The sequence below is a fragment of the Abrus precatorius genome, unplaced genomic scaffold (genome assembly GCF_003935025.1).
Source record: "Abrus precatorius isolate BTA unplaced genomic scaffold, Abrus_2018 Scaffold10, whole genome shotgun sequence".
Classification (NCBI taxonomy): Eukaryota; Viridiplantae; Streptophyta; class Magnoliopsida; order Fabales; family Fabaceae; genus Abrus; species Abrus precatorius.
Window position 1 is genome coordinate 12,512,391 of NW_020874292.1, and position 22,634 is coordinate 12,535,024.

General features: G+C 32.0%; 1 pseudogene; it reads right to left on the reverse strand.

The window, feature by feature from the left end:
- Positions 1–2,215: 2,215 nt before the first annotated feature.
- Positions 2,216–22,383, reverse strand: LOC113852951 (annotated as a pseudogene).
- Between the last annotated feature and the right edge of the window lie 251 nt (positions 22,384–22,634).

Below are 22,634 nucleotides of genomic sequence, written 5' to 3' on the forward strand. Positions count from 1 at the left end.
TTAGAGAAAAGAATATTAATATTGCATGACCATTGGGTATTAATAGTATTTGTATGAATGATTGGTAATCACAAAGAAATCGGATTTAGAGTTAAACAGAAAAATAACATAAAGGATTGAATGAGAAAACCCATATGTCCTAGGTTCCTCTCTGATAAGTTTAACCAAGACGTGCATTGTATTTCTTGCTCTTAGTTTTATAATTGATTTTATAAATTCTTGTTTTTAATTAATCTCGTATCTTTGAAGCTTAAACAATTGAATTAGGAAATTCTTAATAATTGGAAAACAATCCTTGTGGGACGATATTTCGGGAACTTAATTTAAGAACCCTTTATTATTTCTCGATGGGTATACTTGCCCTCCGAACAATTTATATATATATATATATAACAAAAGAAAGAAATATCTAAATGAGAAAGAGCGTCACACAAGACTTGCTCCTGATCACTTGCTCAGACTGCAGAAAGATATGCTAGGTCTTCACCAATGATCTCCACTCCCAAACAGCTCCTAAAGTCGTTACAAATCTGCTAGGCAAAAAGTGTCCAAGTCCAGAGGTCTCTAAGAGAAAAAAATGTATTCTTTAAGTGTGTGAGAACTCTTTATTTAGAACACAGATTCCACAAAAAGATGATAGTTTTGCCTCTAAAAAATATGGTTTATCTCTAACAAAGGCGTGTTTTATCAAGAGAGAAAGATTTGATTTTTTATCGTCAAATTTAAAGTTTAAATTCTCTCTTTGTAGGTCTCTTGAAAATCTCCAAGTCAGTTGCACCAGAAGCGAAACACTATGCAGAGCCATGCATGGTCACTAAGAACTCGTAGGCTAGCTATTAAATAAGTAAGGTCGTGCTTCCTGTTGCGTGTAACCGTACTTTCTATCAAATTTTCTTCAATTATAATCAAAATGCTTCCTTAATTCATTAATGAATGATTTGTAATAATCTGCAATAATTAATGAATAAATCAGTATAAAATTCTCATCAAATAAGGGTCAAATATATAGCAATAAGTCATAAAAATACCTCAAAATATGAACTTAAAAAGGATTTATAAAAATCATTTCACTAAAAAACACAGTAAAGAGAAGTTTCATGTTATTTTGGATAATGATTTAAAGTGTCATAACAAGTATCAATATGCAACGTTGGATACAATTACTTCTTACTAATCATAAATTTTAAATCTAATTTTTTTCTTTGTGAGTTTTTTTTTTATAAACGAAAATTGATTTTTTATAGCGTTGAAACTCAAAGTTTGTATGATGCATTAACCAAATTTCAAACAAAAAAAGAGATTGAAGTAACAAAAAGTTTTACTACAAAGAGAGAGAGATGAGAGAGGTACCTAAAGTTGTAGATGCAGCTAACCTTGTTGGTGATGGAAAGAGATGAAGGTGATAAGATAGAGTTAGAAAAAAAAATTCATAACGTTTGCAACCAACGACTTAAGTAACATATTCTTTGTGTTCATTTACAAGTTAGTAGTTGTCAAGAGTATTTTAAAATTTTAGTTTTTAAAAACAGTTGGCATATAACTATTTTATAAATGTTATTTAAAAAGCAATTATACACAAAGTCTTGGTAAATGAAGATTAGAGAGCAATAAGTGAATATTGTGTTTTTTTCTCTCCTATTGGACCCTTTAATTCTAATTTCACTCGTGTATATTTCACCTAAAAACATGTAAATGATTTATATCATATGGGATAGAAATGATGCAAAAGGTATTAGCCATGCCGTAATTGCAAATATGCGTAAAATCAAGATGCATGTATTCGACTTTGTCACCTAAGAATCAATAACTTTTCATTATAATGGACGATTCTGTATGTAACCTTTAATGGGCGTAATTAGTTAAGTAGCATAATGGATTACAGTAGAACTGGGGAAAAAAAATCTTTGCTTCATAACTTGTGCACATTTCATTTTAACCATTAATGTACTTTTTGGAATTTAGAGTGTAAAATTATAAAACAAACAAGCATACAATCTCTCTAGAAAATCAAGTTGAAGAGAACAAAAATATTTTACTTAAGAACAAGGATACACGAGCATACGTTATATGAAAATTTTAAAGCTAACTCCAAATCTTTAACGGTGCTTGTTTATAAATCGACTTAAATATATTTTTTATCCATAAAACTGTTGACAGATAGAAAACACAAATAGTAAAGCGTAGTATGAAATAAGAAAATGGGATGATTAATTTATGCACAACAAGAGTCTAGCTATCAATTGCATAATGAGTAATGTGGATCACATCCTCAGGCCGAGAAGGTGGATGGGTCTTGTTCCTCATTCTCAGCTCCTGATACTCCTTAAATAGGAATCCTCTATACTTTGGTGGTTCCCCAATTTCTTTGGTGAATTGTGGCAATGGTTCGATCCACTTGTCTCCTGTTAAGTAATGAAAAAACACATAAGAGTACCGGCTTCGCCCTTCTGTTCTCACAACTCTGTGAGTTGCACTCTTGAACCTTTGGTTACTTAAGACCTTCAAAATGTCAACAAAACTAGTTAAATCCAAAGACATCTCGCCAACTGGGTCAATGATAACATGTAATCAAACTCAATTGCTACCGTATCACCTTTTTCTAACTTCTTTCTTACTTATGAAACACACACCAAACACAAATCCTTACCTCACCAGGTGGGCTATCATATGAATCAAAGAGTAATTGTAATCTCTCTACTTCACACAGTATCATATTATTGATTCATTTCATTAAGATTTAATAAATTATGTTGGTTTTTTTAGTTAATTGGCCTGCGTTATGCAATATATGTAACTAGGAATATGAGGCCTTTTTTTTTATATGGGAAAAAATTTAAATTGTCTAAACTCTAGTATCTAATGAGACTGAAGGTAGTACTGTGAGAGCTTTTTATGAGGTTTAACAAAAAACAAAAAAATAGATGTTTCATTTTGTTATTTTGGTGGTATGTCTGGATGAGCTATTTTAGTTTTATGCACACTATTCTTATAACGATTGAAGTGAAAATAATATTACTGTTAAAATCATAATTAATGTTAAGCTTAAGGGGAATGTTAATTCTTTACTTATCAGTACCCTTTGTATAATCTCAGTTAATTTGTAGTAGAAACTTCTTCAAGTTGAATTTGTCAGACTCTAATTTTGCCTCTCTTTTTAGTTCGAGAAAATTTTGACATTTGAGCTTTATAAATTATCTCACGAGTACGCACAATACATGAGAGGTAGTTATGTTTTGTAAGTGTTGTGGTCTATGAATTAATAGCAATTTTCGAGTATCTCATGTAATATGTGTAGTTTGAAAAAAGAAAAAAAAAAATAAGGAAGTGAATATTTTATTACTAATATATGATGTTTTGGATAAATAGTATGTACATGTTGTCAGAACGCTTCTTCACACGTGTAAGTACGAGTACTATCATTTATTATAATTTAATGTTAAATATTATAATTTATTATACAAAAGCACAATTTTAAAAAAAAAATTTAACATATTTCATGTGATTTTTATTTTTAAAAAAGTTAAAAGAAAAATTAAAAATTTATTAATTTACAAAATGCTTTTACTTTTTACAAAATAGATCATTAATTATGTGAAATATGTTGAAGAGTGCATTGAAAATAGTACATTATTAGCATTAAAATTTATTATTACGATACATTATTAAAAGATTATATACATTAAAAGCATGAGTAAAATAAGTATAATTTTGGGGCTTGAATTATTGAGAATCTTTTAAAATGCTAACACTAAATTAGAAAAAATAAATAAATCTTATTGTCTAGGAAATATATAAGTATGTCTAAATGTTGGGACTTTATTGCAACTAATGTTTTGATTGTAAGTATGTTTATACAAGTTTGTTAAATTTACGAGTATTTGAGAGATATCATAAATTACTATATTGTATATAATAATTATTAGAATATTCAAATTCATATAAAAATTTACATTTAACCTGAGTAGGGGAGTGAAGTTTATTATTCTTGACTAAGTAGGATCTAAGATTGATTAGCTAAGAAATTTTTTTAGTTGATTATTCCTTGGTAAAGAAAAGTACTGTGTATATACAGAGAGAGGACAATTTTGTAAAATTGATACTAAATAATAAAATTATATCCTTAAATTATATATAAAAAAAATATTTTGATCATTATTTTCACAGAGCAAGAAGTTAGTGAGTAAAATATCAAGAAAAATGAGACTTGAACTAATTTAAAATTAATAATAATCATAACTCAATATTTATATTGAAGATCCCACAAATAAAGTTCACAGACTACATTTGTTAAGAGGTTAAACTTATAGTTTTGAATAAATTTCATGTCTTTTGTATACTGCATAAGTATAGTATACACTTAATAAAATCATCTACATGATTATCAAGCGAGGACACGTGTATGATATAATAGAATGATATCTAGATCAGTCATAATTTATTAAGCTCATGCATGACCCATTAACACAAAATAAGAATAACAGTCAATGAAATATGGAAGTGTAAATGTGATTGATAGAGTACTTTTAATATACATTAAATTCGTATTGTAGTTTGCAAAAAAAGTATATATTTTTTTACTTAATTGAACGTTATGTTTTATTAGCTTAAGTTAATTCATAGTCCAAAAAACATAACATTTGAAGCATTAATATTCGTGATACTAATTCAATATTTTTTAATTTTATTAAATAATTTCTTTAAATTCTTTTTAAACACGTAGAAGAATGATATAAATTTATAAAAGTATTTTAAAAAGATTAAATTCTAGAATCTTTAAATTTAAAATTAATTATATTTAATGTGTATAATTAATTGATTTATTTTATTTTCTTAAGTATAATATTTTTTTTCTATTAATATAATATTTATTTTAATCAATTGATACTTACTTTCTTGTATTATTCCATTGACACATTTTGTTTTTATCAATTGCTTACGAAGGGTGAGATCAAGGACGTTGACAAATATAAGAGAAAAAGACAAAAAGATCTGTAATTCTCGTGCGTTTTTCTCGCCTAGGTCATCACATACCAAAACTAGCATATCGGTATCTCCACGAGTATGACCCTTTTCGACGGTCTAAGATAATTTAGACGCATTCGAGGGAACTGAAACATGCCTTAGAAGTTTTTATGTATTACGCAAATGGGCTTTGAAAAAAATTGCCAAGAGACAAGTTTTTCTAGTTAAAGATCATAGTCAAACGGTGGAAGGCATGCCGGTGAATAGTACCACCGTAGATTGAAAATTTGCAACTGACAATTTTTAAGCTCCAAGAAAATTTCAGCCATTGTCATGTGAAAGTTGAGGGAGGGAGGGAGGGAGGGAGGAACTTCTAGAGCAGTAAAACTTGCCACTGATAATTTTTTAAGGTTATATATCACCATTCCAACCACAGTTTATGTGCGGAGACAGCTTCAACTTGGAAGAGAGCAACTAGGACAGAGGAAGAAGTGTGAAGAAGAAAAAAAAAAGGAGAATGAAAAAAATTTACAAAAAAAATTAAGAGTTAATTTAAATTTTTAGAAAATATTGTAGTTAAAAAATTTGTTCAACATATTTCGTGATACGACCATGAATTCGCATAATCACATTTCGAAACCAATATATGCTCAAAATTTAAGTAATTGTTATTATTTTTGTTATTAAAAATTTAATTTTGTAATTAATGTAAGTTATTTGTAGTAAATTTTAGTTAGTAATAATTTAATTGAGTAGTAAACAATTTTTTAAGAAAAATATAAAAGTGAAATATATTTTAATAGAGAGTAATTATTATTAAATACATTATTTAATATTACTTATTACATTAATTATTATAGTAATTTTTACTTGAATTGCAAATATGGAATAAATTTGTTAATCTTCTTAACTTTATAAGAAATTAAAATATTTGTTACTTATTTTCTTAAATGCTGAAAAGTTAATATTAAGAAATGTATAATATAAAACAATTTTTTTTTACAAAGAACGTTGTTATAAATAATAGTATAAAGCATTTTTTTTATTTTGTTAATTAGTGTTATTAAAATGTGTTTTGAAAAAAATATTTAATAGTAAAGTTTATAAACAGTAATTAAAATTAAGTATTAAATTGTAATTTATAGTAAGAAATGAATAAATAATTTATAATTAAGTAAAACAATTTTTTTAAAATATTTGAACAAATAACTTCTATTATAATATTAAATAACTATTAATATTTTTTTGAAATATCATAATTAAATATGATAACTGTTAATATAATATTAATAGTTATAGTTTATGTATTATTAAAATATCATATTTATATATTATTAAATTAATAGTTTTTTTTATAGGTAAAATAAATATTATTAGAGAAAGTTTAAGGAAAACTCAAAACCTATATACACAGAAAAAAATTACTTACTCAGAGAAATAAAAAACAAAAATATATTTATACAAAGCTAAGACAGATGCAATTTCGTGGGTGCAAATACCAATTAACTAACAAAATAACCTCTCCCTTACTAACAAGTGATAGTCATTTCCAGGACCTCAGAATAATAGAATCTAGGACTTCCCTCTCATCTAAAATACCATTAGAAAACACAATTCTATTTCTATGTAACCACAAAGACCACGTTGTACTTACCCAAACAATTAATAAGCATATATCTTCACTTTTACTACAGCCAACACTAACCCAAGAAAGCAAGTGAGTTGATAAATCTGAAGGCAAAACCAGTGAGAATTCAAGCCAACGCGCAGTCAAGTACCATATTTGAGATGAAACTGAGCAAGTTAAAAATAAATGAGTTGGAAGTTCCTCAAAACCATGACAGAAGCAGCAAGTTATATCATCAATTTGAACACCACGATCAATCAGCAATTACAAGGAAGTGCGTTCAACAACAATTGCCAAGAAAATACTAGACACTTAAGAAGAACATTTCCTCTCCATAGCCTTTGTAAGGCATCTGCCGTACACTGGTTTAAACTATTAGGACCACCAAAAAGTTCAAATAGCCATGAATACGCAGATTGCACTGAATAACAACCTAAAGAATCTGCCCTCCATACCCATTTATTTTCTTGTAGTAACTTAATAGAAACTCCATCCACAAGCTCCAACAAAAGATTAAAGCTTGAGATCTCATGCTAAAAGAGTCCTCTTCGCCAACTAACATCCCAAACCCACTTATTGCCATCATGAAAACCATTCTTCAATACACATGATTTAGCATTCCTCGCCACCACAAACAATCGCGGAAATGCTTCACACAATCGCACCCCGCCTACCCACTTATCTCTCCAAAAAAGAGTGTGTAAACCTACACCCACACTCCTATCAAACTTCTCATCTAGCCATGAATTCCCTTGATGAATAACCTCTAACAAATCACGCCACCACAAAGAACATATGTTGTGAACTGATGAACACTGAATAGAAGAAGCTAATCTACCATACCTAGATTCCAACACTCACACCCACAATCAACTAGAACAATTGAAACTTCGCCACATCCATTTACCAAGAAGCGCCCAGTTAAACCACTACACATCCCTAATGCCCAAGCCACCATTTTTTCGCAGTCTACATACCGTTTCCCATTTCACCCAGGGAATTTTAGATCCATCCTTAACACCTTTCAATAAAAAATTTCGTTGGATAGTGACAATCTCCTTTATCACTAACTTCGGCACCTTAAAAAATGATAACGAGTGCAATGGCATAGAATTAAAAACAGCATTAATCAAAGTCACCCTGCCTCCAATTGATAAATATCTATGCTTCCATGACACTAACCTCTTTTTAAGAGCCTCTAACACATCTTTCTATGCACTAGGCTTTCTCGGGTTAACACCTAACTGTAACCCAAGATACTTTAATGGGAAACTACCAATCTTACAATGTAGGAACTCCGCAGCCAAGTTTTCAAAGTCATCACCAGTGTTAATCCCCAATACACAAGATTTATGAAAGTTAATTTTCATACCTAACATTAATTCAAAGCTACGCAATACTGCTTTTAAAGTCCACAAATTCTGAACCAAAGCCTCTCTCATGATCAATGTGTCATCCGCAAACTGCAGCAAAGAAATATCTAGTCTCTCTACCCCAATCTTCACACCAGAGAACAACCCACAAGCCACTACCTTCTGCATAAGAACTCCTAACCCTTCCGCTGCCACAAGAAAAAGAAAAGGGGCAAGAGGATCCCCCTATTTTAGGCCCCGCTTAATATGAACTTCCAATGTAGGACACTCATTAATCAAAGCTGATAAGCTACCCCCCCCCACACACACACAAGCTTCCATCCAACTGACCTATTTTTCTGAAAATCCAAAGTTACGGAACATAAACATAAGATATTTCCACTCTATCGAATCATAAGCCTTCTCATAATCAAGCTTTAACACAAAACACTTCTTGTTATACCTCCGCACATAATCAACTGCTTCATTAGCCACAAGCACACTATCTAACATGTTCCTTCCCGGGATAAAGGCTGATTGCTCTTCTGAAATTATTGAATCCAAAACCTCTTTCAACCTATTCGCCAAAAGCTTGGAAACAATCTTATAAAGACAACCTAATAATGAGATAGGTCAAAAATCAGATATTTGTTGTGGGCAAGACACTTTTAGCACTAGTGCTACAAAGACCTAGGTAGTTTCCCATTTCTACAAAATTCAGTAAGCATACCCATCACTTCTTCCTTGATCACTCCCCAAAACCTCTTAAGGAACACAAAATTGAAACCATCAGGCCCCAGACTTTTATCCCCCTCACACTCCAAAATCATCCTTCCCACTTCCTCCTCCAAAAAAGCATTAACAAGCCCCTCATTCTGTAGATTAGAGATTCTCGGTAAATCATTAACATCGATAGTAGGTTGAAGCCAACCTCTACTACTAAAATGAGCTGCAAAATAGGACACCACACCTGCTTTAATCTCATCAACCTCTTCGACACATCTCTCCCCAATTTGAAGTACATGTATATTATTTCGTCGTCGCCTCCCATTAAAACATAAATGAAAGAACTTTGTATTTAAATCACCCTTCTTCCCCATCTCACCCGAGCTTTTTGGGCTATGAGACTCTCTCTATTCTTCCTAGCCTTCCAAATATCACCCACCAATATCTGTTGACACTTTTTCTCCACATCAGAAAGTTTCATCACAGAATTTTTATCATCAATCAAGCTCAACTCAGTTGTCAAATCAGAGATCACCTTATCAACATTTTCAAATACCTTAATATTCCATTTTTTTAATGTAATTTTAACATTCCTCAACCTCTAGCTAGCTCTCTGGGCAGCCCACGGGAGGGTAATATCCCTTTTCCACGCTTCCTGCACCAACTCCACAACTCCTTTATGAGTCAGCCAACAATTGTTAAATCGAAATGGCTTCGGACCCTAGTTAACCACTTTGTGCTTAAGAATAATAGGACAATGATCAAACACATCTCTGCTCAGAACCTGAATGAAACCATCTCCCCAGTAATCAAGCCAGGAACTAGAAATAAGAACTCTATCCAGTCTGCTCATCATAGAAGCGTCCCCTTTTATCCATGTAAATTTTTTACCCACAAGTGGAAGATCCACAAGTTCCATTTCCTGAATGAAAGAATTGAAGCCATCCATTTCAGAGATACCATGGTCTGCTGATAAATCCACATTTTACTATATTTTTAGCCTAGTTTTTGTTAATAAATAAGTAGTAAAGTGCTAAGCAAACTTGAAAATATCATAAAAATTGCATTAATATTCATAATTGTGTAAATAGTTTTGATTTTTAGATTTTTAGTCCAATTTTGAACAAATTGACTTAAAAGTGACTTAATCCTTATGCAGAAGCTTGAGCTGAGAATTTGAGTTGAAGATTGAAGTGAAGAAAGTAGAGGAATTAAGCTTAAGAGATGAAGAATCAAGTGTTATATGAAGGGCGTAATCACTCTGAGTATATAGAGTGAACACTTTGAAGAAGAAAATTCATGAAGATCAAGAGAGTAGCTACTTCAAGTGTTCAGAGTAGCTACGCAATTGAGCGCGTAGCCACTTCAAGTGCCCAGAGTAGCTACGTAGTCAGAGCATAGCTACTTCAAGTGTTCAGAGTAGCTACGCAAAAATAACAGAATTTTAAATATCACTTCTAAGTGTCAACTTTGGACAATTTGAGTTCTTAAATCAATTTTAGAAGCTTCTAGAAGACCTTTGATGCTAGAAATCTCAGAGATTAACATGTAGAAAAGCAAAAGGCGGGAAAAACCATATAAATAGAAGTTAGAGGTTCAGAAAAAGGACTTTTGGTTCATTTTTGTTATTTTTCACTTTGTAACTGTTTTAACTTCCAAGGGAAGTCAGAGAGAGAGATTGGGAGCGACTTCCAAGCTTTATTTCTAGAGGAATCAAAGTGAAGATTGGGTCTTGGAAGATGTTCTTGTGCTTCTTGTCTTCTTCTTCTCTTACTTCTCCTTTCTCCATTGTAATGTTGTTCTAAACCTTTTTGGTTAGGGATCTATGGATCCATATTTGATGTTGTAATGTAATTGTGGATTGAATCTTGAGATTTTAATTGAATTGAGTATGTGATTCTGTTCTTAATGTAGTTGTGAACTAATCTTTCATTCAATTGAATTTTAGAGGAATTTTCATCAATGAAAATTGAGTTTATTTCTCATATCTGAATCATATGCCTAGGTTATTGAGATCTTAGGAATAAGTATCATGATCTAGTAATCCTATAATTTCCAGAACTTAATGCATTATTTGATTGGATTTCACCTAAGGAATTAGGGAGGTTTAATTAGGTATTAGGATCAATGAGGTAAGGAATTGTCTTTTGGTTAAAGAAGTGAAATTGATTAGTAATCAATTAAAATTCTCAAGAGTTCAGAACATGATTACATTGCAATTAAAAATCTAGTGAAGTGATTCCTAACTATTTTTCATATAGCATTCTTAATACAAAATTCGTATTCTGTTTTTACAGCAAGTTTATTACCTTTTATTGTTTTTATTTCTTACTTTTATATGTTACAAACTTCTCAAATGAATTGTTTTGCTCAACTAATTGTTAAATTACGAAGTGGTAATTGAAATAAGATCCTTCTGGACGATACTTGGGGCTCATATTGAATTCCAAATTTTATTACTTGTTACAACTACCTAATACACTTGCTAGTTAGTTCTCCGAATTTGTAACATCTGCTTGACAACCTTTTCTCTCTTTCACCTGTCTCACAGCATTGAAGTCACCCAATATACACCACATAAATTTGCCAAAACCCCTCTTGTCATGAGCAAATCTTCCCATAACTTTCTCTTCTCACTTAGTCTACACGATGCATAGACATTCACCATAACACATAGGTTTTCAGTAGCCAATACCTGTAAGCAAACACCCAAGAACCCAGTAGCAGAAAAGGAGAAAAGTATTTTACTTTTGGAAGTATCCCAAAGTGAAAGCATACCCCCGCTTTTGCTAATAGAGGGCAAGGCACACCAATCAAAATCTACAGAACCCTACAGACGCGCACATAAATTACTATTACATGTCTCAAGTTTTGTTTCCTGAATCGCCAAGAACTCTAGACCTTCAAAGCTAACAATCTCACACACCTTCTTTTGCTTTACCTCGCTCCCCAACCCTCGACAATTAAATGAGTCAATCTTTATTTAGAATCAAAGCGAACCCTATGTTTTTCCGCAATCGTTCTATCACGTACCTCCATCTCAATCAATTTATCTTGAACCTGCTCATCATTTCCATGTACAACCAAACCAACCTTCTTGCCAATGTCTAGTAACCTCAACACCATTATCTCATCATCACAATCTATAGCAGCCATTCGCTCCCCCTCCTCCACTGAAGGATTGGGAGGATGCGAGTTGTAAGAGCTCTTGGAAGCATTAGATGAGATTTCATTAGTTAGCAATACCTGTCTTCTAAGTTGCAATGGCATTGGCGCTTCTTTATTATGATTCTTAAGGTTTTTTTTAGAGGGTTCTTTGGAAACTACGTTCATATGTCTCTTCCCTCCTTCATCACCTCGACTACCTTTCACAGATCGTGCCCTCCGAAGGGATTCACGTATATTGACCCTCTCTCTCTCAATATTGGATTGAGAGGGGTCAACTTGCGCTGTCCTAATTGTCTTCATATCCCGTGATTCTGGATTTTTCCAAATCAATGCATCTAATCCAAACGGGTCTGACAGATTCAACCCATCTCTTATTATTGGGACTTCCCTCTCCATATTTTCAGAAGGCTCATTCACAGCATCACAGACCGCCACCATCGGACCCATAGCATCCACACCACCAGCCCCCAAACCCTCATCCACCAAACTCCCTTTTACTGACAATTTACCCGTAATCACAGAATCAACCAACCGACCCTTACTTCTGATATCACCTTGCAGCACACCCTCTTTCTCACTAGAATAAGTATCCAACGCTTCTAACTCTATTGAACCAACCTCAGATGAGTTATTGTCGTCCTCAGAAGAGTTAACCACGCCTTCCTCTGTTACAGCTACTACATCACAGGCATGCTCTTTAAGCATGACTAATGAGTAAAAACGATCATTGACTTTCACTATAATATTTTGCTTGATAAACTCAGCAATAGTAGTACCTAATTGTATTCTCCCATAATCCAATTGTCGTCTTTCTGCTGTGAATTGGTCTATCTAGATAAAATCACCAAGCGAAAAAACTAACTTATGGAAGAATAATTCACTCTAAGCATGCAAAGGGACCCCATAACAATGTACCCAAGTCACCCTCCGCGCAGCTACCATACTTGGGTGCCACTCTCGTAGATCATAGAACCATTTCTCCCACCACAATTTGTTGAGCGATACTGTATCCTCTAAATCTACCCCCACATCAGATTCCACCAACACCATATCATCACCCATGGTCGTGAGATTAATATCCAACATATCTTCTCGTAGAAGAGCCCATCGCATATTTTTTATATCATATTTTCTATGAAGGCGTCCGACCATAGCACCTCTACACTCCTCAATTCGCCCCTCATCTACCTCAAACTCAAGGTGAGCCCAAGGTTTTTTCTTTTCCACCCACTTCTGCCCTATGTGTGTCTTAACTAGACGGGGTGCTTTAAGCTTTTCCGCATACGTATTCCCTGACGTCTTTGTAGCTCTTGTGAGAAGTTCGTAAAAAAGTACGATGTGGAATTGTTGAGAACTTTTTCAAGATGTCCACCAAATTTACCCCTTCCTCTAGACCTCCGTTCCACCATTGAATTATCCAACTTCTAGATTCTTGGATGTATACCGAAGAAGCACAACCCTTCCACTTAAGATCTGAATATGGAAATATTTGCCCTATATCAAGAAGACCCAACGCCCTTCAGCTACAACTTGCTCTGCCTCAAGCAAGAAATCAAGATTTGCATGCAAGACAAAACGCAAAATTGGCAGAATTTGAATTATTATATCTCCCACGAATCCCCATCTTCGTAACCCTTCCCAGATTTCTTGACCACAAAGAAAGAGTTATCTCTTTTTTTCAAGGGGAACAATCAGAAAATGGAAGAACCCTATCTCTGCGGCTCCAAAAGCCAAAAATTCCAGCACGAATTAATGGCCTTTAGAGTAAGACCTGGAACCCTAATTCCAAAATTCAAGCAAGACCTCGAAAGCCGATGGAAGGAAACAAAAACCCAATTGCAATAGCGATTGCGAATGGGGAGGAAAACCCAATAGTGATTGCGATTCCAAAATTCCACTATGCCCGTTCAGATACGTTCAGATGAATATTATGTTGACCAAAAGAAAGAAAACAAATCTCTAAATAGAGAGAGATGATGCTGAATTCTTATGAGATAATTAATTTATGTTCAACAATATTTATCAGTCTATTTCTTATTGACAGACGCATTGTGTTATATCGCAAAATGAGTTTCATTGCTTATTGGGTCGATGTATTTTCACGGGGTGCTTAGGGATTCTGAAAGTATTAAATTAATAGTTAATTATAATATTATTATTAATAGTTAAAATTGAAATATATTTTAATAGAGTAATTATTATTGTATACCTTATTAGCTATAATTTGTTATTAAATATGATATTTAATTATGATATTTAAATAATGTATTAAAATATTATTATTTAATAATTATTTTAATAATTGTAATTATAATGCTATTATGACTATTTATATTATTAAATATCATATTTTAAATATTTATTAAATAATGTATTTGAATGGTTTATTTATTAAATATATAATTTCTTACACAACTTAAATTTCATTTAAATTAATTATCCTTGTATATTTATTTTTTAGTTTAGTGATTAATCAATTATTTTTATTTCAAGTAATGAGATTACTATGACCTCGTCACTTAGCGATAACTCCACTTATTCCTAAAATATATGACATTTTACTGAATGCAAGATTTTATTGAATTGCACAAATATGTCAAATGCATATAAATGGTAACTTTGTAAATATATTTGTTGAACATTGAAAGCCAGAAACGCATACATTCCATCTTCCTATGGAGAATGTGTAGTAATATTAAAAGATGTTGCTATGTTGTTTGAACTACAAATGAATAGTCTATTAGTAATTGGTTCTACTAATCTTAATATTATAGTACTAAAAGATATGTGTGAACAATTACTAAACAATCAACCTGAATTAAACAATGTTGAAGGTTCATAATCTTAAATAAGATTATCACATAACATTTTAGTTGGTTTCTTGCTAATTCTGACTATAGTATAGCACAACATGCTCGTGGATATATAATTTCTTTGTAGGGACATGTTCTAATGCCCAAAAAAACAATTTAGTAGTCCATGGAAAATTCTTACAATTGTTGGTGAATGTTGATTAAATTAAATTGTATTACTAAAGAAATTAGTGGGTACTTAATACTGCTGCAAGTGTGGGCATGGCACCAACTCTAGTGGTTTGCTCCAATACATGGTGAACCAATAATATATCCACTTGGACTCAAATAATGACACATTCAATATCCAACCAACACTCTATATAGAGAGACCTTGGAAATATTAAACTGATATTAAATCAAATGAGACTTTATGAGGTACCAATTAATATATCTTAACTATTGTTAAATATTTATGTACCTTTTTCATATTATTAATATGTTTTTTTTATGATAATGCAATTTTTGTGACAACCATATAAGGATAAAGCTATTGATGTAGTTGTTCCAAATGACATGACAGGAAAACATCTATTATGGTCAACTGTAAGCCTATTGATATACTTTAAGGTTATAGAGTGGCATGTAGACCATATAATGCTTTAATATGGATTTGCTCAGTCTGTTTACATAGCATTAAGATCTAAAGCACACATGAACAATGGGTCACCATACAAATGTTGACCAATCAATGGGTTTGATAAATGAAAGCCTTCATCATTTGCATCATCATTCAAATTCTCATAATCACTATCCTAATCTTTTTCAAAATCATTGTTGTCACTTTCGATGTTCTATTCTCATTCTACATTTCTATTAGGAATGATGCTCGCATATGCACCAAATATAATTTGTTTAAAAATAACATACAACTCCATGGAAGAGGTTGGAGCATGACGCTCATAATGGATCTAAAACATTTGTTGAATATCATCATTATTGCTTATTATAATTTCTTGATATTGCATGAAACCTCCAAAATTAAAGATTGGACAATTGTAGGTTATATTACCCACTATCTTTGGAGTCTCCACTTCCATATATTGACAAAGCTAATATTTTAATGCTTCAAATGATATTTGTAAGGAATGTAGAGGTAAGTTGGTTCTCTCACATAAATCTCACACTTTCATTCGTATTTGCAATAATCTCACCATTAGAGTAGACTATTATATTTACGCTCATTTTTCTTTAACTATAAACTATCAAAAATAAGGAATGAAAGGCTAAGTTCCAGGTGCAATTGGTACAAATGGCAAATACAGGAAAATTTTGAAAACTTACCACTAGTATTTTTGCTATCTAAATTAAGTTTTTTTTTTCACTCATCACTAACGATTTTTAGAACTTACCTATATTTTTAGAAGAAAAAAAAACTCATCAATGGTGATTTTTGAATGTATAAAAACTATATTTTCTACCATAAAAATTGTTAATGATGATTTTTGCTTTTAACTAATGCTTCATGATATTCTTAAAAAATCGGCACTAGCTTTTTTTCACAAATGCCATATTCTAGTAATTTTATTTTAAAAAAGACATATTTAAAAAAATGACAAGAAACAGGGATATGCCAAAAATACAAATATTGAATCACCATTGAAATTATTTGATACGTTTCAAGCAAATGGCCTCCAATTTTGGAGTATGGGTGCATTTAAAATATACAAATTATAAGTAAATCAATATTTAAACCCTTAATTTGTAGCTATTTTTATTTGATTCTTAATATAATAGAAACTTTGTTTTAGTCCTTAAATTGTTAAAAAAAACCTATCATATTAGTTTTTGACTTAATAAATATTAATAACATTTAACAAAAGTGTTTAAGTGACACATTAAAACTCAACTTAACATATTAATTGTCAATTAGACTAGGGTTATTAGTACACGCATAGACATTAATGTGTGGACTTCAAATTTAGCATTATAGATAAATGATTTCATTAGCTTCTATGAATGTTGATTGTTGTGATCAACTTGAACAAGTTAAGAATCAATATCTATTTAATTGAGGATAAAAATAGAAAAAGAGAATGAAGTTAAAAACAAAAGCAATGATTTACCAGGCAAGTTACGTACCTGAATAGCATCGCCAACATTGACCACAATGTTGCCCTCTGAAGGAACGACAGTAATCCACTGTCCATTCTTGAGGACTTGAAGGCCTCCCACTCCATCTTGGATAACCAAGGTAATGGAGTTTCCATCTTCATGTTCTGTGATTCCGTTATTCTCATTGTTAGTAGCTGGGAAGTAACGCAGCTGGGAAGTAATGCAGGGCTACCATGAAATTCCAGCTTCAGTCATCATTGCATTCCTTCAGGAAGTTGTTTGGGAGCCCCAAACAATCGTTTATTATCTTCTTCAATACCACGCCTATCTTGCTCATTTGCTCAAACATTTCCTCAATTACGTCCCTATCACATTTCTCCAATGTATTTTACATACCGCAGTCACACATCTACAATATACAATCTGGGCTGATGTATGTATGAAAAACTATATATGGTTTTCAATTCTTTAGTCGATGTACATTTAAACATCAACATTTTTTATATTCACAAAATGTTCAATTGAATTCCATTTTTTTCAATGATTCTACACACACATACACAGAGTTGATATGACATTTAAAAAGAAAGAAATCAGTTTGATACTGTGACTATTAAGATATAATTAACATCGATTTTGTTAATATCAATCTTAAGACTAAGTTTAATCATTTAAAAACATTAAATTTTTTATTGAAAAAGAAAATATTTATTTCATTTGATACACAAAAGGGTAATAAAAATTTGTTTTCCGTAGAAGTGCCTTAGAGTGAGATTAACAAAATTGAATTAATAGATGATTGCAAATAAACTGATAAGAAAAGTGATTGAGTTAACCTGAAGTGAGGAGGGTTTGGAGGAAAGATATTGAAGGTGGATCCTGGAGGAAAAACAAGCAAATACTCATTTTTGCCTTGTGAGTGCAGAGGTTGCTTATTAAAGCCAGCAGGAAGTGGGGCATTAGAGGAAGGACTACTCTTGCTCTTTTCTTCATGTGAGTAATCAAAAAATGTCTTGGATAGCTCCATGGCTTTAATCAAATCTAAGGAAACACCATGGTTCACGATTTGGAAGAAACCATATTCAGAACACGCTTTGGTGATTATTTCCATGCCTTTCCTTATGTCATTCTCATCCTGATGACAATCACAAACCGTGTTGCCGAATTAAACGATCTTGAATCGGATTTCACACAATAAAAACAAAATTATTATGACACAAATAGGAATTAACGTAAGAAGAAAATTAATAAAAAGTGAAAATAGAATAGAGATGAAAAATGGCGCCACAATGGCAAGATTGATAAGTTAAGTGACGATCGCCACAAGAGTCTTGGCCTCTTGATAAGATCAAAGAAAATTTGCTCACTCAACACGCTCTCACAAAAGTGTTCAATCTCAAATTGTATTAAAAAACTAATTAAAAGTGTGTCTACAAGAGCTTATATATGTCTAATGCTTGTAAACTAATAGTAACGCAAATTCTAATGGGCTTCTTGTACCAACAAGCCTAGATTCAAATAAACTAAATAAAATAACAAGATTTTATCCTAAATAAAAACTCAAAATAAGTAATGACTAATATTAAAATAAATAAACTAAATATAATAATTAAATCCTAATAAAACTCGTTAAAGTTCAAATACTCTAAGCATATGTAATTGACCATCTTGTACTTTTCTAACTCTAAATTGAGTTCCCTTTCAAATAAGACAGTAACAATCTTTTCTAAGTCTCCATTTATTCAATTTGCCCTTGCCCTTGTCATTGGTCCTTGAAGTCCTTCCAATGCTTTCAAGTCTTTGTCTTCAATGGATCTTCCTTGATTCTCATCAATCCCTCCTTCTTCAAGAGAATTTATTCTCAAATTTGACTCTTTATTACCTACATCAAAAAGAGATAAATCAAATATATTAAAAGTAATATTAACACCATACTTACCTAGTAACACCATACTTACCTAGTAAGTCTACTTTGTATACATTATCTCCAATCTTCTCTAAGACTTGGAATAATTCATCCCCTCTTGTTTGAAGCTTTGAATTTCCTTGCATAGGAAACTTTTTTTTGCGCATATGTATCCAAACCCAATCTCCAAGTTCAAATTATACTTTCTTCCTTCCCTTATTAATATACTTTGCTTGTTGCTCCACTTTCTTTTTAATTTGATGTTTTATCTTTCTAATTGGAGGTAGGCAACAAAATACTTCTTTAAGGAAGACATCTTCAAAATTCTGTAGAAGAGAGAAAACATCACTAGGCAAAATATTGTTAGCAAAGGAATCTATGAATTTATTATGAGGACTTTTTTTACACAAAAGTAGATACAAAGGCCGAGAGGCCAACAAACTTTCCTCACTTTTGTTTTTCTCTCAGAAACAAATTTTCTCTCCTTTGATATTGATTTTTGTCTTCACCTTTCTTTTCACTCTTATATTTCTCAATTGTAAGTGTCTTCACTTTCTCCCCTTTCTTTTTATGTTTGCCTTCAAACTCACTCTTTTTTTTTTCATTTATTCTCTCTTTTTTTTTTCTTTCTCTCTTCTTAACTTCATGACTTTTTGATCTTCATGTACTTGACTAGGAGTCATGGGCACTAAAGTGATTATGTACCTTTTATGTATAAACGTAAACTTATTGGAATGACTATCATGAATAACTTTTTTGTCAAATTGCCAAGGTCTTCCCAAGAGGATATGACTTGCTTCCATAGGCACTACATCACATAAGACTTTATCCTCATACTTATCAATAGAAAAAGTAATCAAAACCTGTCTATTAACAACCAACTCTCCTTCATCACTCAACCATTGTCACTTATAGGGCTTAGGGTGAGGAGTAGTAGTAAGATTCAATTTTTCAACAAGTCTAATACTAGCCACATTGGTACAACTACCACCATAAACAATAAGAGAACAAATCTTTCCACGTACCAAGCATCTTGAATGAAAAATATTTTCTCTTGGTGTAGTGTCATCCTCTTTAGCTATACTACCCAAGAGACGCTTTACCATAAGCAAATCTCCTTCATGGCATAAAGCTTCAAACTCACTATCTTCTTCACTTGAAGCATGTGATGATTGAGATGAACTTGCACTTGAGATTTCATCATTCTCCTTCAAAATCATAGTTTTCTTATTTGAACATTGAGATGCAATATGACTCTTTTCAAGACATTTGAAGCATTTGATTACTCTATGCTGAGAAGTACGAGAAGCAGAAGTATTAGTAGAATTAAAAGAAGTTTTAGAGGAAGGTTTACCACTTTACACTACTATATCCTTAATTGATATTTCCTCATTCTTTACTTCTTCCTTCCATCCTTTTGAGTTGTAGGAAGAGACAATCTTCCTCAAAGTACCTTTTCTCTTTAGTTGTGTTTCTACTTTAATAACTTGGTGAACCAAATCTTTTAATTCTACATAGGGATGAAGTTCCACTATGTCACGGATGTCATTGTTCAACCCATTCAAGAAACGGGCCATTGTTGCTTCTCTTTCTTCAAATACATTGGCTCTTATTATGGCAACTTCCATTTCTTTATAATAGTTATCAACACTTTTGTCACCTTGCCTCAAACCTTGAAGTTTTGTATGAAGCTCTCTATTGTAGTATGTAGGAACAAATCTCCTACGCATTACGTTCTTCATTTCAATCCATGTATCTACAGGCTCCTCATCATATCTCCTTCGGTCCCTTTGAATTTGATCCCACCACACCAAAGCGTAGTCATGAAACTCTAGAGAAGCCACTTTTACTTTCTTTTCTTCACTATAATCATGGCATAAGAATACTTGCTCTATCTTCAATTTCCACTCTAAGTATGCTTCAACATCATTCCTTTCATGAAAATTGGGAATCTTTATTTTAACTCCACCAATTCTCTCATTTTTTATTATTCTTACATCTTCTCTTCTCCTTCTTTGATTCCTCCTCTCTCTATTATCTCTCCACCTATCATACCTGATTTCTTCATTATCCCTCCTATCTCTTCTTCTTTCTCTTGAAGAACTACTAGAATCTCCATAGGCATGTGGAGAACGATTACGTGACTGCCTTCTTGCATTATTTGTCAATGCCTCTTAAACATTTTTTATTGCTTCAGTTTGCTTGTCAAACATTCTTTCAAATCTTTGAGCAAGTCTTTCAATTTGCGAGGCAGGAGTGCTCTCTCTACTTGATCCTCCATCTTGAGACATGCTACAGAACAATAAAAGTTAATGCAAAAAGAAAAGGTTCTCTCCACTCACTAAGTGTTTTCACTCAGTAAATATTCACTCATGTTTCACTCTAAATTGGCTCTTGTGTAAGGATTTCTCTCTTACCTTTTTCCCCTCAAGTGCTCTCAAGAGTTCTTAAGAAAGTCAACCTCCAATTCACACAATCAACCAAAACCAAGAGACGATCAATCAACGAGAAACAAGTGAAGCCAACAAAAGAAAACTCTAAGACAAAACTAAGGAAGCCAACAAGACAATAGGAAAAAAGGACTAAATAAGAAATAAGCACACCCAAAAATAGATTGCAAATAAGACAAAAGTGGAGAATTTAAAGAAGATTATGTAACATTAAATAACAACTATTTTTTTTTATATGGAATCAAGCAAAATAAACGGAAGATTAGAATAAATATATCAAAAACACACTTTTGTATGTTGCAATTTTTTTTGTAGTATATATATTTTTTTTCTCTCTCTTTTTTTTTTCAATGAGCACTACGTCAACAATATGCGATGAACAGTACATTTCAATCCATTTCTAACCAAAGCTCTGATACCAATTGATGACAATCACAAACTGTGTTACTGAATTAAACGATCTTGAATTGAATTTCACACAATAAAAATGAAATTATTAGGGCACAAATAGGAATTGAAGAAAGAAGAAAATTAATAAAAAGTGAAAATAGAATAGAGATGGAAAATGGCGCCACAATCGCAAGATTGATAAGCTAAGGAACAATCGCCACAAGAGTCTTGGCCTCTTGATAAGATTAAAGAAAACTAGCTCACTCAAAAACCTAGGGTCACACGCTCTCACAAAAGTGTTCAATCTCAAATTGTATTAAAAAACTAATTAAAAGTGTGTCTACAAGAGCTTATATATGTCTAATGCTTGTAAACTAATAGTAACGCAAATTCTAATGGGCTTCTTGTACCAACAAGCCTAGATTCAAATAAACTAAATAAAATAACAAGATTTTATCCTAAATAAAAACTCAAAATAAGTAATGACTAATATTAAAATAAATAAACTAAATATAATTATTAAATCCTAATAAAACTCGTTAAAGTTCAAATACTCTAAGCATATGTAATTGACCATCTTGTACTTTTCTAACTCTAAATTGAGTTCCCTTTCAAATAAGACAACAACAATCTTTTCTAAGTCTTCATTTATTCTTTTTGACTCTGCCCTTGTCATTGGTCCTTGAAGTTCTTCCAATATCTTCAAGTCTTTGTCTTCAATGGACCTTCCTTGATTCTCATCACATCCTCCCTTAAGAAAGGAGTGAGATCAACCGTAGGAATGCATGGATCAACCATCTCTTCTATGCTTCTCCAATCTCCTTCTAGATGCAACCTTTTCAGTATAATGAATGCAATTTGAAACGTAACAAGTTATGGCTAATTCTTTTGGTGAATAAAAGACTCTTAAGCAGAGGTTACTACACGGTTTTCTATAGCTAATGTCGGTTAGTGCAATAGGTTTTAGAGTTTTGCCAATGTCCTCGATAATGTAATTTGAAATATTCGTTGAACAATGTTTATAATATGGATTTATACTTGATTTGTGCTGTAGAGTAACCTGAAGTCATCCTTTGTTTATAGTAAGGATTTTTAAAGTTTTCGAGTGTGTTATTGTAACAATCAGTTAGTCAATGCTCATTTGTT